General features: G+C 40.4%; 1 protein-coding gene across 4 annotated transcripts in view; it reads right to left on the reverse strand.

Annotated features, from left to right (window-relative positions):
• AMOT (angiomotin) overlaps window positions 1–5,792 on the reverse strand; it is a 73,859-nt gene extending 68,067 nt beyond the window's left edge. For 3 of the 4 annotated variants that reach the window (XM_062183833.1, XM_062183832.1, XM_062183830.1), the window contains exon 1: window positions 5,385–5,792. The gene's annotated coding sequence lies outside the window, so the exon portion shown is untranslated. The remainder of the gene's footprint in view (window positions 1–5,384) is intronic. The other variant, XM_062183834.1, reaches the window with a different exon arrangement.
• Window positions 5,793–6,000: the final 208 nt, after the last annotated feature.

The following is a 6,000-nucleotide window of genomic DNA, read 5'->3' on the forward strand; positions in this document are numbered from 1 at the left end:
AAGAGAGCAAAGCTCATTAAAAGTGAACACCTGCTCAGGACCCTATAATAAGCCTTCTTTGCCATCATGCAAACACCTTTCATCCAATGACCTCAAAGCATGTGCCCAATATGAAGCATGCCTAAACACCTCTGTGAAGTATTAATATCCTTGCTTCCCAGAAGGGTAACTGAAGCTTAGAGGAGCTAATTCATTTACCCTTGGTCACATGGCAAGTCTGAAAGGAGTTGGGCAGAGAAAGCCAGATCCCAGCTTCAAGTCACATTGTTTAATGACATTTCATGGAGTTGGGGCAAGAGTGAAAGTGACTTTAAAAAAGTGAAGGCAAGACTACAGAGTTAAAAAAAAAAAGTAGGCTTTTCCAAGAATTGTATTTAGAAATATTAGCAAAGAAATCCATCAGCATTTTCCCTGTGAATACATATGCAGGATTTTTAGAAAGCTTTTAAATGCATACTATAAAAATTATGCATAGCTTTCAAATCTTTTTGCACCAATATTAACTTCTCTTTTAATTCAACTATTCCACAAACTTTCTGAAGGACCAAAAAAAAAAAAAAAGGTTTCTGTACTTCACTTGGTACTTTCTACATTCTAAAATCCCACAATTTGCTTTTCTATTCTAGTTACAGAGATTGAGTCTAATTGGTGATGAGCAACTGGTTTCCATGAAAGGATCCCTCAAAAATTGGAGATCGTATATGTACTACACCTTGACTACTAAAAGAAATTTAAAGGACCACAAAACTGAATGGTGAAGGTCCCACAGGAAGGCCACTCTATGTAGGCCATTCCACTATACTTATATGGCTATTATTGTCTGAAATCCTAAGTTTCCTTGCTATATTTTATTTGAATTCAAATATATTATTTTCAAAGCTATAAAAGAAGCACAGCTGTGCCACCACAAGGTCTCCTTTCTCATTCTGGAAATTTTAGTCTACACAAATTTGTATTCTCTTGATAGAATAGCACACCTCAATGACTTAAGAATTACTGTTAATGATTTAAATGAAGTAAACAATGGGCTCTAGGTTTTTTTTTTTTCCTTTAAAAAAAAAAAAAGAATGGGAGGAGGAATAACAGGAGGTCAAAGGAGTAGATTTAATGTCCTTGCTAGGTAGATACATGAACAATCCCTAAATCACAGAAAATGTTTAGGGATTACTTATTAAATCTGTTAGTCTCTCCTGGCATTCAAGGAACAAAACCTATGGGATTCTTCATGGTACTCAGTCAGGTTCTGACTTCATTCCTGTACAGTGGTTTACAAAGCGAAGTCTTAGCTGAACTCTTATTTAAAAGCAACTCTGTATATTCTTATGGCCTTAACTATGTAAAATTCATGTTAGTATGGGAACAAAGAGCTGGAAAGGAACTGGAAATAATGAAAACAGATGATCTATTAGGGTACTGAGATTCTTGATGATGTTTTTAACAGGGTCTTAGAATTTAAATTGTATGTTCTTAAAAATATAAAGCATATTACATTTATGTGGATATATCTTTACAGGCTCTTTTTAAAAACACAATAATAACATAATTGTATTTCTAACAAGTACTCATTCTACTAGCAATCATTCACACTCATATCAGAAACTGAATCCTAGAAAAAGAACTATGTAAGATCTCTGTCCTTAATGTGTTGTACTATGAGAATTAACGGCAAAACTAGTACTCAAACAGTACTTTATACTTTGTATGTCTGTGTGGGTGCATCTGTTGAAATATTTACTTAGTATGTACTAAGTTGATCTTCTGTATATAAAGATAATTTTAAAATGAATCTTAATAAAAAAGAGAAAAAGAACCATAAACTTATGAGAACTGTTTCTCAATCACCTTGTCCAACCTTCACAATTTACAGTAGGAGAAACTTGCTAAGGGAGCTAAACTGAGTTAGAATCAGGCCTAGAGTCCAGGTCCCTCTCATCAAACAGGCTCTGCATAAGCTTATTACAGATTGTTAGAAAAAAATGGCATCAATTTCTATTATTTACTAGAAACAATTTTCTGGATCCTTGGGTTAGTCAACTACAATTATAAGAAATAAACTATTTTACCTATATAGGGTAGATAGTCCCATTCTTTGATATATTCATAATCGATTAAGTTCAATTTATTTCCAGAAAGCAATACTAGCTCCATTCTATAAGCAATTTGTACCAGGACTAATGTATCCATCATTATTAAAAACCAGAATGATTTAGACAATTAAGTTCATCCTATATGACAAAGAGAATTCAAAGACTAAAAAATGGCCTCTCCTAAATCAAACAATAATCATTCAAGCGAATTCTAATGTATTCCTTTAGGCAGTAAATATGTTTCTGAAAAGGTCCAGTTATAGTGAATTTTTATATATCAAATCATAGTTTAAAGGTACTAACTAGGAAAGCTAATTCTTTCAAATAAACATGTTATGGATTCTTTTATAAGGCAAATGGCTTTCTATTTTCTTTCTTTCTCTCTCTCTCTCTCTCTTTTTTTTTTTTTTTGTTTAGATATTGTGTATCTGTTGTGTGTGGAAGAGGCAACTTCCCTCCTTTCTCTGAGTTAAAAAGGGTTAGAAGCCCACCATGCAGGAGAGTGATGCAGTATGGCCAGGCTGTTTAATGTCCCCCTACTTCCTAGGACCAAATTCTAACCTTTGACTTGGGGATGAAACTCTGGATTTCCGACCAAAGTCCAAACACAAAAAAGTAAGACCAAAGACAACACATCATAGTAAAACACCAACAAAAATTCCTGGGGACAGGAAATCAATGGATCACAATTCTAAACAAATTGGTTTAGCCCCCAGCTAATTAACTTGTCAAGCAGTTCTCTAAACTTACTGAATCCATGGAAGACAGAGGTGATGTAATAGGAGATTTGGAAACATTTACCCATTTACCATCCCAAAAGGCCTGGCCTCGACCACACACACCTCTCTCCACCCCTTTCAGTGGGTTTAAGCTGTGCTTAATGGGTGCAAAGGACAATTTCTACCAGACAGCCCTAAAGAATAGACTGTTCTCATGCATTCCAAATGCTCAGTCTCCATGGAGGAGGCTACCTGGTCACAAGCATTTCCCAAGAGGGAATATATCCTCTACTCTTCTTCATTGATAACAATCCCCCCCATCCCACCCCCTCCCTAACCCTCCCCCAAACAAAACAAAACAACTTTGAATTATCCTGAGAACTTCAGGGAATTTTTCTGGGGTAAAGGAAAAGAAACGTTAAGAGGGGAGCAGGAGGGTGTGAGAAACTCCTCTTGTCTCCAAATGGGGGGAAAAGGCCTTAAAAAGCTGGATCAAAGAGAAAAAGGGGGATGGGGGAAAGAGGGGCTGCTTAATTACAAAGACACCCTTTTAAAGAAGGCACAGGCCCTGGGAGAGGGCTCTCAGGAGAGGCCCAGAAGCAGATGTACCCACTTAGAATTCTGGCACTCAATGGGATCTCAAAGTCATAGCATCCATCCCTCTGCCTTCTGATTAGAAGGTTCTTAAAGCATCCTAGAGAGAATCGGATTCATTCATTACAAAACTTCAGAGAAAGCAACTCCACAGAATTCCCTAGTTATTCATTAGTCATATAAACCATACTTCATAAACCAGAAATGAGATTTTAATTTCCAAACTCAACACAGTATTGAATATGAATTTTGACTGTTTGCTTTCTAAAAATCTCTTTCAATAGGTAAACAGATCTACAACTCTCACGTAAAAGTTACTCTACACAGAAATGTGGTCAGAGATTGACTTCACATCTAGATTGTGAAGTTAGAAAAATGCACTTTCAATTTTACAGAGCTACAAACTTTTCCGAAGAACAAAGAACTCCAAATGAATTATGATATAGTGCCAGAATGTCTGTAAATGATACCGGATAAACCCATACAGAATAGCTGGAACTTGAGGTATCCTCTGTAAATAGATGCAACTACTCTACAACCACCTGGCTATTAAAATGTCCTAGGCAGTTACAAAATGTAGTTTGGTTAAGTCAGCTTTCCCTCCCAGCTGATCTGAAACCTGATAGTCTTTAAAATCATCGCCATGTAACGTTCCTGCTCCACCTTCCTGCTTTCTTTTCTTCCATTAAAACCAACCAAAGAATTTATTTTAAAATGTAATTTGTTCCCAAACAAGTCACAGGTTGGGGATATCTGAACGCCCCCATTCTCATAAACTTGACACCCTTGTCCAATTGAAGATAGGTGAAAGATGGGTGAAAATTTATCCCACATCCAAAATGGCATTTCAAACTATTCTTAGCTACTAAATGAGGGTGCTGAAAGGTCTAACTGAGAAGGCTTCACAAAGGCTGGCCTGAGAAAGAACTTATTACAAAGCCTAGCTCAAGGAGACTTAAATACACTTAGCCCTTCATCATTGAAGATTATGGTGACTAATTATCTTCCTCTCTGAATGGGAGAGGAAGGTTATATTCATAAGTTTCTAACTGCCCCTTAACGTCCACTATTCATGTTGAAGGAAGGAGGATAACAGAACTAAATACCCCAAGTTGTCAGAAAATTCTAAAACACTAAATTTGGAAATGCCATTTCTCACCAACTTCCCTTTCCTCTCATTAATTTGTATTTAGTTCCTTGTGCAAATTATTATATATGATTATTAGTGGTGAGAATTTACCAGGGACAGCTCAGTCTATAAAATTTCTCATTTCCCTCCAACTTTTTCTGCTCATTATTTTCTTGCACTCATGAAGCCCATCCTACTGTTGAAGCGCCAAATTACAGTGGTCCAGATGTGAACCCTCAAAATACCTGCCCAATTGCACAACATTGTTTTCTAATATATTTGAATTTTCAATAGCACTCAGAAGCAACCACCACCTCCACCACATACACACACAAACACACACGGAGAGAGAGAGAGAAAGCAGCGTTGTACTGCAGATTACTTCTAGACTTTAAAACTTCAAGAAATCACGCCCTCGGGCTCAGGGAGTGTAAGCACCCACCCTAACCCTAAACACTTGAAAGAGGCCCAGCCAGTTATCAGAGGTAAGAGCAGACATTCATGCTGGGCTGAAGGTAGAGCTCAGCTTCCTTGGGTCTTTAGTTTCTTAGGTGATTAATTACCCTAGAGACCTACAAGAACCCCAGGAGTCAAGAAAGTAAAAGTACCACCAAGTCGTGGTACCCACTAGCATCTCCCAGCCAAAGTAGGACGGGAAACGAGCGCAGTAGTCTTTAATCAATTTAACTCGCTGCATATCCCAGAAAACTCTCGGCCAGATGTAAAGAAAGTGGAACACATGGGCATTGCCACAAGCAGCTAAATCGACTCACTCATGCCGAGGGCACGACCAAGTTCATGCCACCATGGATTCCTGACCCAGCTCCCCGCGAAAAGTAACCACGCGTCTCCTACCCCTGAAGGCAACGAAGACAAGGTGACGACTCTCTGCTCGCTCGAGTGGCTTCAGTCCCGGGCCAATGGCCAGGGATGGGCAGGGGGAAAGCCCCAAGTCCCGGCTGCTCCCCTCCTCGTTGCTCCGTCCGGGCTCTCCTTGGTGGCAGTGGACAGGCAGGATACCGGGCCGGAGGGTGGAGCAGCGGATGGTGGGAGGCGAGATAGACTGGAGGTGGTGGTAGTGGGGGAGAGACGGTGAGAACTAAGAGGAGACGAAAGAGAGAGGAGATGAAGAAGTAATTCAGGGGGTCTACCCGTTTAGGCAGCCAGAAAGCTCCTCGGAAGGAAGGGGCGTGACTGCGATGAAGGCAGCTCCTGGGCAAAGGATGGGAGGTAGGGGAGGGGGAGGAATGGGTGGCTTTTCTTCTTGCGGTGTGCGGCTAGGACCGCCCAGGAGCGGGGGGTGGGCCACGGAGGGGGGCGGAGTAGAGGGCGGGGAAAGAAGGGCGGGAGCCAGCCTGGACCCCGGGAGGGGGGCCGGGCGCGGAAGACAGGCGGGGCAGGGGGCGGGGAAGTTTCAAACAATTGAACTGTTGGGTCCCTGAGCTCGCGGGGGAGGGGGAGTAACGGAGGA

Source organism: Lepus europaeus, chromosome X (assembly GCF_033115175.1).
Source record: "Lepus europaeus isolate LE1 chromosome X, mLepTim1.pri, whole genome shotgun sequence".
In the NCBI taxonomy this organism is placed as follows: domain Eukaryota; kingdom Metazoa; phylum Chordata; class Mammalia; order Lagomorpha; family Leporidae; genus Lepus; species Lepus europaeus.